This window comes from Pipra filicauda, unplaced genomic scaffold (genome assembly GCF_003945595.2).
Source record: "Pipra filicauda isolate LSUMZ 115617 unplaced genomic scaffold, ASM394559v2 scaffold326_size819446_pilon, whole genome shotgun sequence".
NCBI lineage: Eukaryota > Metazoa > Chordata > Aves > Passeriformes > Pipridae > Pipra > Pipra filicauda.
Genome location: NW_024104450.1, coordinates 422,691 through 433,962, shown reverse-complemented (window position 1 = coordinate 433,962; position 11,272 = coordinate 422,691).

Genomic DNA, 11,272 nt, shown 5'->3' with positions numbered 1-11,272 from the left:
AACCTAAGATAAGCAAATATAACAGAAGCAATGAACTGGCATTTTATTATATATATTTGTTCATTTCTTAATGAATATTTTTATATAAGCTTGCTTATTTTTTTATCTACATTCAAGTCTTCAGCTGTTCTCTGCCTTTTAGTGCAACAATGGTCACAGCATTTTGGAATCCAAGTAAGTGGTCAGTGTGGCTCTGTACTGCTTTAATTTATACCCTAGATATGAATTTCTTTACTTTGGACCCATTCTTATTGTCCCTGCAACAAACAACATCTCTCCCATGACAGAAACATGAGCAGAACTGCATTTTTTATGAAGGGCTGAGGTTTCCTGAGAGTCAAAGCTGATGTACAAGAGAGTTTAAAAATTACAGATTCATTAAAAAGTAGCTTGAACAACTTTGCCTGTTTAACACAATAAGATAAGGCATAAGTCTGTTCTCCTCTAAACACCTTTTTAATCTTAGTTCCCACAGCATAAGTAAATATTTTTCACATATACACTCTTAAGGAGGTGCAGCTCCAGGTATATATCACAGGAAAGATCAGGTATTTCTTGTGCTCCTGACATGACTTTATTGCCTGAATGAATGTAGCAACAAAATGGTAGTAAATATGCATAAACTAATGTGCATAAATATTTCCACCAAAAATTCTGAGCTGAAGTGGTTTAGGGGGAAAGTTCCACATTTCACTGTAGGTTTAATTATGCATATTCTGACATCAATAACAAATCAACAGTAACAGGACTGGTGATTACTGCTTATAAAATATTATGTTCAATATATGACTTTAATACTATGATTTCATTCTCTGATTCATACAAAGTCTGCACCAGAAGGATCAAGTGATCTCAAACAGAAAATTACATACACTTATGACTTAAATGAAACTAAACAGATATTTAAAGTTTGCAGAAGATCATTGTACTTTTTTCATCAGTGACAAAAGGATTTCCCTGAGCAAACAAGGGAAAGCAGCAAAGTATATGCTTTCCCATTCCCAGGTAAATTTTTTTTTTTTCCCAAAACTAAATTTGCTAGTGAGTTAGAAAGAAAAATAGTGTTCTTCTCTTTTTACTAAATATAAATGGGTACCTTTGTATTCCAGCATAGAAAACTAAACTGTGGTTAATTCAACAGGGTGTATAATGAACAAATCACTGTGAAAAAAAGAAAGCAAACAAGGAATAAGAGTTTCCAAATGTACATGTGCAAAGGTCATGGATGCCGGGCTAATACACGAGATGTGACAATCAATCTACACAACATTGCTACCACTTGTCCCACAGCCACCAATGTCCTGGATGTGATGGGACATTTGCGAATATCTATCTCCACTCCGTGAAATCTCCTCCAGCACCTGGGAGCCCGGGGGAGCTTGAGACATGGTTGCACCCCAGGAGCACAGCATGTGCTTTTCCTCTGGCTGGGGACACCGTGGCCACAGCGGTTTTTGGCCCTTTTAAATTGTGGATGTTTTTATGTGGCTGCTGGACTGGAGGGTAAAACAATTCAAATTTTGTTATTTGCAAAGCTACCAGTGGTGAATGGAGAAGGAGGGTCACGCTGTTTGGTGTTGAAGAATGAGGAAACCAGCCTGACTCAGTCCCAAAGTTAAACCTCCTGAGGAAGAACAAAGTACCTGATAAAGGAGCCAAAAACTAATAGTAACAATAACTTGCCCAAAGGCTGCTGAGCTGACAGAGCTGACCTGGAGACATATGACTGACAGTCAGTCACTTAAAACTGTAAAAACCTAACAGAGCTTGATTATGGGCTCCCCGCTGCAGGTTTCCCAGAGAAGAACTCAGCCACACGGTCCTCTTTGGGCAGGAAGAGAGAGTGGCCAAGTTTCTTCTCTGCATTCCAAGGCAAAAAGACCTTTATTTTCAAGTTCCCGTGGCTTATATGGGCTCAGGGGGAGGGCTAGAAGGAGGAACGTGATTGGGCCAAGGTCCGGAGGAAGGGGAGTGGCTTGAGGGCCCTACTGACCAATGGAGGATACAGAAGGACTGCTTTCCAGTAACAGAACCAGGGACTGGGGTGAGGTGGATGAGACAGCCTATCCTGCTTGTGCAGAGGTAGAGTCTGCAATCGGGGAGGGGAGACAACATGGTTCCGAATGGGGGGCTGCGTGGACCGGGGGAAGTACATAACTCGGGGAAAACCTGTACAATAAAAGTGCAAGTAGTGGTTTTTCTGCTTCACTCAGTCCCGGGAAGCTGCCACTGAAATGGACCCGTTTCTAAAGCTGTTCTTTCCAGGTTTCATAATCCTGCCGTTCACCCACAAAAGCCCAGTCCCACTTTTTAATGGCAGGGACTTCTAAAACATCCCTTCCAGTGAGGAGATTTTTGCCTTGAGTTGGGACACCCTCCAAGGTTACTCTTCGAGGCTGAGCAAAAGAGATTTGCCCATGGTCCTTGGTCATCATCATGGCTAAGCTTCGCGAATGAAGATTTGGAAAGGGCACTACCCACGTTTGTTACAAGTGCGTTGGTGGCTAAAAAGGCCAATACGAGATAGACACGTCCAGTTGCAAAAGGCACAGCAGAAAGACACCTTAGGAGATATATTCTGCAAGGCACGATTCTTTCTGCATTGTCTTTTATCCTCAAGAGTGATCCTGCGTACTTTCTCGAAAGCATCAGCAGCATTAAAGATAGTGTGTCTCCAGACCTCCCATTTGGAGGCCAGAGTAGACCAGTTATGAAGATCAATATGGCCAAGGCTGAGATGCTGTTTCAGGGAGTCCTTGAATCTTCTCTTTGGGGCTCCTCTCTTATGGCAGTCAGTGGCAAGTTCACCATAAAGCAAGATCTTAGGGAGGTGGTGGTCCTTCATCCTTGAGACGTGCCCTGCCCAGCGCAGCTGTGTTCTCAGTAACAGGGCCTCAATACTTGTGACTGCTGCTTATTCTAGAACAGATGTGTTGGTCACATAGTCTGACCAGTGAATGTTTAGGATTGTACGGAGGCAGCGTTGACGGAAGTGTTCTAGGAGACGCAGGTAGTGGTGGTAGATGACCCCTGATTCGGAACCATATAGGAGAGTAGACAGCACAATGGCTCTGTAAACACTGATCTTTGTACTTTTCTTCAAGTGTTTATTTCACCAAACTCTTTTATGAAGCTTTCCAAAGGCACTGTATGCCTCTGCTAACCTGTTGTCGATCTCTCTGTCAATCTTACCATCTGAGGAGATGAGACTACCTAGGTAATAAAACTGCTGGACTGATTTGAGCTCTGATTGGCCAATGGTGATGTGGGGATGATGGGGGACTTCCTGAGGTGCAGGTTGATAGAGAACTTCTGTCTTCTTTAAGCTGACTTCCAGCCCAAAGAGCTCAGCAGCGTCTGCAAAGCAGGATGTTAAACGCTGCAGAGCTGCTTCTGTGTTTGCAACAAGGGCGGCGTCATCAGCATAAAGCAGCTCCCGGACAAGATGGTTTAAGGTCTTAGTGTGGGCCTTCAGTCACCTTAGGTTGAATAGGCTTCCATCAGTACGATATCGAATATAGATACCGTCCTGGTCCTCGAGGTCTGCTGTGGCCCTTTGGAGCATCATGCTGAAAAAGATTGTGAATAGAGTTGCTGCAAGAATGCAACCTTGTTTCACACCATTAGTTATTAGAAAGGGCTCAGAAAGTGCATTGCCATGTCTGACTTGGCCACGCTGATCCTCATGAAGTGAGATGATCATTTTAAGGAATTTGGGGGGACAACCTAAATGTTCAAAATCTGCCACAGACCTTTTCTGCTCACAGTATCAAAAGCCTTGGTGAGATCAACAAAGGTTCCATAGAGACCTTTGTTCTGTTCCCTACACTTCTCTTGCAGTTGTCTGAGAACAAATACCATGTCTGTGGTGCTCCTGTTGGCCCTGAAACCACACTGACTTTCAGGTAGGATTCCTTCTGCAATGGAGGGTATTAGTCTGTTCAAGAGTATTCTTGCCAGGATTTTGCCAGCAATGGAGAGCAGAGTAATACCACGGTAATTTGAACAGTCTGATTTAACTCCTTTCTTCTTATACAAAGTGTTGATGACTGCATCTGAAGGTCTGATGGTAGTTTGCCTAATTCCCAACAACGCACCACAAACTCATGAAATTTGGCGTGGAGTGCAAGGCCCCCATGTTTCCAGACTTCGGGTGGAATTCCATCAATCCCAGCTGCCTTGCCAATTTTCACCTGCTGTATGGCCTTGAGGGTTTCTCCTAAAGTGGGGGCAGTATCCAATTCGTATTTCACCGGTTGTTGTGTGATGGACTGAATTGCTGAGTCTTGGACTACACGGTTGGTACTGAAAAGAGTCTGAAAATGTTCAGACCATCGATTCAGAATGGAGGTTTTATCTGTTAGAAACGTTTGACCATCAGTACTGAGTAGAGGGCTTTGGACTTGGTATGCAGGCTCAGTATGTATGTTTTCAGGGCCTCATAGAATCCTTTGTGATCACCCATATCTGCACATAACTGAGTTTTTACAGCTAGATTGATCCACCACTTGTTCTAGATGTCACGGAGTTTCTGTTGGAGCTTGATCCATGCAAGATGAAAGGCTGCTTTTCTTGCATGACAGGATGGCAGTGCAAGGTGTGCTTGGTGGGCGGTTCTTTTCTTCCTCAGCAAGACCTGGATTTCTTGATTGTTTTCATCAAACCAGTCCTTGTTCTTCTTGAAGGAGAACCCTAAAGATTCTTCAGAGGACTGCAGGATGCTGGTTTTAATATGGTGCCAAATTGTTCCAGGAGAGGAATCTGTAGAATCTATGGAATGGTTTTTGAGCCTAGTTTGAAGGTTTGCCTGGAATCTGCCTCATACTGTGGGTGATTGGAGATTTTTAACTTGGAGTCTTCTCCTTGGGATGCTGCCCCTTTTAGGTTTGAATTTAAGATTGAAGTTGAGTTTACAGCGCACAAGCTGATGGTCTGTTTGGCATTCTGCACTGGGTATCACACAGGTGTGGTGGATATCGCGAACATCACTCCATCACACCAAGACATAATCAATGAGGTGCCAATGCTTAGATCTGGGGTGCATCCAGGTAGTCTTCAGACTATCTTTCTGTTGAAAGATAGTATTAGTGATGGTGAGCTGTTGCTCTGCACAGAATTCTAGCAGAAGTCAACCACTATTGTTGCAGTTTCCAACACCATGCTTGCCTAATATTCCCTTCCAGAATTCCTTCAAAATTCTTACCTACTCTGGCATTGAAATCACCAAGGATAATGATCTTATCATCTGCAGACACCTTTTGGGTAAGGCAGTGCAGGTCAGTGTAAAATTTATCTTTTTCAGCAGGGTCAGCTTGGAGAGTTGGGGCATATATACTAAAGAGGACAACGTGTTGCTTGTTGTGGAGTGGAAGGCGTAGGGAGATAATGTGGTCAAAGTGACCTGTCGGCAGATTTTCAATTTTAGGGACAATAGAGTTTTTGATCATGAAGCCAACTCCCAAGAGATACCTTTCGGGTCTGGGTTTACCTGACCAAAAGAGCATGTAACCAGCACCATGTTCTCTGAGGCTGCCTTCCTCGTGAAGACGAACTTCACTGAGAGCAGCAATGTCGATGTGTAGACGAGCCAGTTCATGAGGGCAATGAACAAAGCTCAGGCCATCCACTATTCGCAGAATTGAGCATGGTTCTGATGTTCCAGCATGCTAGAGTTAATTTAGGTACAGGTGTATACCTTTGTCTTTTGATCTTTGTGCGACCGCATTGGAAGAAGACGCCCGTTGGCCTGCAGTTAACCAGCCGGGTGAAGGTGGAGATGAGCTTTGTTTAGGCCACCTTTTCTAGGCCCCTCTCCGAGTGGAGCAAGCAGTGCTGTCCTTGAAAAGGCTGCTTGGTCATTCAGGGTGCTGCCCCAAGAGACTGTCATCTCCGGTCAGTCTCAAATGACCAATATCCTGAACCGCCTGCATACAGGGTTGGGTCTGCGGCTCCCAGTGCACCTTTCACCTGCCATTTCGACCCTCGCCCATCGCTACAGGACTTTTTGCATGTGGGTAAAGCCTTCAAGCCTGCGCAATGGATTTTTTAGGTGAGATGCAGTCTGCGCGGAACTGAACCCACCCTTTGATCCTAAGGTTCATCTGCCAGGGCCGAGCAAGCCTGGACGGTGGCAGCGAGGTCCTCAGGATGTAGTTTTGATTAGAGTGACCTCTTAGATAGATGGCCTTACAGGGCCATCTGCCCGGGTTTGGAAGTTAGAGTTGTCCTTCTCCTAGGATGGTTGCAAGAAGGCTAGTGAGCCCTTCCTGCCCATGGACATATTATATCTGACCCTTCGTTTTTGACCTGTCTGGCATGGGAGACCTGCTGACGGCATGTGCCATCGGCAGCATAGCTTGCAACCTCATAGGGGTACACAGGCTTCCTCCCCACTGAGACCCTATGGCCTGCCAGACCCCTCTCCCCCTCCCCTAGATTGGACCGGCAAACCTCTGTGTGCTCCAAAGTTCCTCCTCTCCACTCCTCTCCTCCAGGGCAGCCGCCGGGAGCCTGCCCAGTGTGGTGGCCACCGGGAGCCTGCCCAGTGTGGTGGCCTGCGGCCGGGGGCCTGCCCGCTGCCCGGTGTGGCAGCCCGTGGCCAGGGGCTGGTCCTCGGTATGGGTGAGTGATATCCATCTCTACTTCATAGCTGTTTTTTTGCTAGCTTTAATATAATTACCTCAACACTGCTTCAAATATAGTGCATTATACTAGTAGTTGTAGCTACCTATACTGTGAAGCAAATAATTCTGACTGATATTTTAGTCTAATCATTATCATAATGAACTTAAATAAATCATTTACTTATATAAATATATTTGGTTTGCCATCCTTAATCCCACAGGACAAAGTCATGTAAAGACTAAATTACACCTGTGTAATCCTTTAAACATAAACTGTTCCCTAAGTCTTCAGCTAAGATTGAATCCAGCTGCACCCAGGCTCCTTTCTGAGAAGGAGTTTAGAAAGCTAGGGGGTCCTTTCTGCACCCCATGACTCAATGGGAGGACTTCCCTGGTAAACTTTGTCTGAAGCTCCCACTGCACCTGCAACAGCCATTTGCCTACATTTCAGGTTAAAATTCAGAGAACAGTTTCTGCCGGTGCTGGGAATCGGTTGAGAGCTGGGCTCAGGCAGCTGGATCCCCCTGAGGTGGGAAAGGGTTGGTTTTGTTCACAAAATTATAGACTTGTAGAGAGCTAGAAGAAAAAGAGCAGTCAAATGCAATAATCATAGAATTATCTAAGAATCATAGAATGGTTTGGGTTGGAAGGTACCTTAAAGGTCACGTGGTATAGCCCCCCTGCCATGAGCAGGGACATTTTCCACAAGACCAGGTTGTTCAAAGTCCTATCCAACCTGGCCTTGAACACCTCTAGTAATGAGGCAGCCACAGCTTCTCTGGGCAACCTGTGTCAGGGCCTCACCACCCTCACAGTCAAGAATTTCTTCCCAATATCCCATCTAACCCTGCCCTCTGTCAGTTTGAAGACATTCTCCCTTGTTCTGTCACTCCACGCCTTTCTTGAAAGTCCCTCTCCAGCTTTCTTGAAGCCCCTTTAGGCACTGGAAGGGGCTCTAAGGTCTCGCCAGAGCCTTTTCTGTTCCAGGCTGAACAAGCCTGTCTCTCTCAGCCTGTCTCCAGAGCAGAGGAGCTCTGGCCCTCTGACTATCTTTGTGAAAAGCAATATCATCTTCTAAACCATATGATGATGTGCAGAAGAACAAAGCTCTGGGGGTTTTCTGATGTGTGAAGTCTTTTTCTGGTCCAACAAAGGCAAAAATCTGCACCAGCAGGATGGCCTTTATTCATTGTGCATAAAAGGTGACATTTCACATCCCTACAGTTCCGAAATTAAAATTTCTGTTGCGGGTCAGTAAGCGCAGCTATCTCTGGCTTTTTCCCATCCCCTCTGCTACTAAGATAGTTTTCTTTCCACACATATTTGCTATTACAATCAGCTTTACACTGAACAAGAGAAAACTGGCTGCACTGGTATATGGGCAAATCTGGAGTTTGCCTTTAAACTCAGAGAAAGATCTCACACATCATAGAAAAAGTGTAAGATAGTCTCACTTTTTTATTATTATTAATTGTTTATCAATAGTATTTACAATAGATAGAAGACTTAGTTCAGATACTAGTACCTTACTGAAATTATACCTTACTGACAGGGAAAGAGAAAACCCTAATAAGCACATCCTCAAATGAAGGGAAGTTGGGGGACAAATGTTCCTGAATGCAGAAATAGTCTGGGCACACTTTATACCCATTATATGCTTATTTTAATCACAGCACGAATGAAACAGAAATAGAAAGAAATAGGAACAGTCCCTGAAACACCCACATACTTGCTTAACTGAAATCACCATTAGGAATCAGAGGTGGGTTAGCTCATTTTTCCTGAGTTTCAATGCACAAAGAGTACTGAATCAAGTTTAATGTTGAATGAGGATCCCACAAGCCCTAGCTGGCTCTTTATTTAGTAAATGCATAGCTTAAAATTAGGCATGTTGTCAAGTGCCTCCCAGAATCACAGCCCTGCTGCTCTACAGTATCAAATATTCACCCAAACTCAACTTAAGGGAAAAAAAGGAGAAAGATTTGAAAAATATCATCCTTCTTTTAGGCTTGTACTTCCTGGAATTAAAAATACCTTAATTTCATTTATTTTCCTTTTATAGAATCCAAGATATTCTGTTCATAAAAACTTCTTCTATATAAGATAGAGCAGGAGCATAGTGCCACTTAATCAGCTGAAAGTCTTTATTTGGAAGTTAGTTAATTTTCACAATTTGTTTTGAGAAATATATATAAATCAACAATTTGTTCTATGGTTTCTTCAGCTAATTATTATCAATTAAAAAGCAAAAGAACTGGTTATTGTTATTACTATTTTTATGGTTACCATTATAGCTATTAATGTTTACCTCTTCCTGTCTCACCATCCAATAAAGCCAGTCTTGTGCCTTAGTACATATTTTCTGCTGTTTCCAAAGAGATCCAATCCATTCTCTGTCTTCCAAAATTGCTTAAAACAGAACTGGAAGAGACCTGAAATGGTCATCTCTGCCTTTCAATATCCAGATCAAATTCACATGTACTTAACAACTCACAGAGAGATACATATTCAGCCTCATCAAATCAGGTGCATAATTGATATCAAAACCAGCTTTTAAAAATGAAGAGGGAGAAAGGGGGTGGTGGAGGCTACTGCTATTTTAGGGTTACATCCTTGTTGGATGTGGTGGAGTCACCATCCATGGAGGTGTTAAAGAAATGACTAGATGTGGCACTAGGTGCTGTGGTTTAGTTGACAAGGTTGTGCTCTGTCAAAGGCTGGACTAGATGATCTTGGAGGTTTTTTCTAACCTTATTGAATCTATGATTCTATGTTGAACTTGTGTATCAATTTTGAGAAAAAAATATTAATAAAATAACAGGGATCCATTTATTTGTAATGTGACTGCCCTACACACAGATTTTAGTATATTACTTGTTTTTAAAAACCAATGTCTCGCTAGAATGAATCAGAATCTGTAGAGATTCTAGCTGCAGTCTATAAGAATTATTGAAAGACAGGTGGCTTTGAAAATCAGGGTCATAATCTTGTTTATAAAACCAGAAGTTTTGGTGTTAAGTTCCATATCTCTATTCTTTTGAAAAAGCCTCCTTCCTTAACTCAAAGAGCCAAGATTTGCCTCTCACAATGTAGGGTACCATTCCCCTGAGATGCTACAGGAACGTGTCTGCTTTGCCAAACAGTGCTGCTCAAGCAGCAAGAAGCACTGGTCCCAGACAGCCCTCCCATTACCCAAACACCACTTGGAAAACATCCAGACAAAGGGCAAAACTTGGGCACATGTTGTTCTGAGCTTCAGATTTCCTGTAGATCTGTTGATTACTGTAAGAGCTCGAGTTACTCAGGTTTTAGTCTTTACGTTTTCATCTTTTTGGGGCACTCTAATACTACAGTTATAGCATGTATTAAGTAATGTCTCTGTAAAATAAGTAATAAGTATTATTTGTGTAAAATATACATTCTTAACATATATACAACACAACCAATAAGGTAGTATGATACTATATTAATTATAGACATAACATATAGTACTATACTAATAGTATCTCATGGTTTCACAGGCTTCACTCTAAGGCTTCAGTCAAAACATTATTGTGCATTATTACCCCTCTCTGGGGCACACTCATGAGAACCACATATCTATTTCCAGTTCATGAAGTTCATGAGTTAATGAAGAACAAAACCTTATAAAATGGTAGGAATGGAACAAGAAACAAACACAATGTCCTCAGAAAATGATTTCACAAGCTTAAAGCACTCTTCAGGAAGTCTAGGTCCTCAGTGGGCAGTTATAGTAGTCACAGACACAGACCTTGATTTGTCTTCTGGGATAGGAAATGTGTCTATTCACAGAATGAGTTAAAAGTGTTACACAGAAGCTGCAACACAGGACATTTTGAGACATCGTCCTGATATAGCCTCATCTAGAAAGGGGCAAAACATATGGATTCCCAACTATGGTGAGGGATTATGCTTCAATCAAGAAGCTTCACTCCATTTAGAATAAAAAGTTAGGAAAGTCTGAGTCTTTTGTGAGGCTTGACATTTCCAAACACCCCAGGTGTTGCATTTGAACAATGTCTTAGTACCTGATCTGTCATGTCCCTGTTGTCCTTTCCTAAGGGATAAGTAAAGTAAGTGCCTTAAAGAGTGTTTGCTTTCTGTTTTCCTCTCTTCCCATCTGATTTAATCAGATTTCTGACAAAACTAAACCTATTATAAAAAAATTGCAGAGCGTAAGTATTCCAGAAAACTGCTTTCAAATCACATCATTCTTTGAAAAAGGGATGCAACCTCAGGTGGAAATCCTGCCATATAAGGAAATATTTTAGTAAGTTGCAATTTAGTGACTGTGAATGTCAATGTATCAAATGCATTCCCAGGAGGTTCTTAACTGTGGTGGATGTTACCAAGAAAAGTCCTATCTCAACATCTGTTTTAATTACTGATATCTGAAGCTATCAACAAGTTTGAAGGAGATGCATCTTCCTAGATCATTTATTCATGGTATTAACAGCTAGACCCAGGACCAAAGACACAGAGTGTTTGATGTGACATTGAAAACATTGGAATTTGTGGCTACCATACAGTATCAGAAGAGATAATGAAAGCAATTTTTAAAAGTTATTGACTCAGAGCAATGGCAGTACTAATTTTATTCTCATGATACTTATACATTTATACACTTA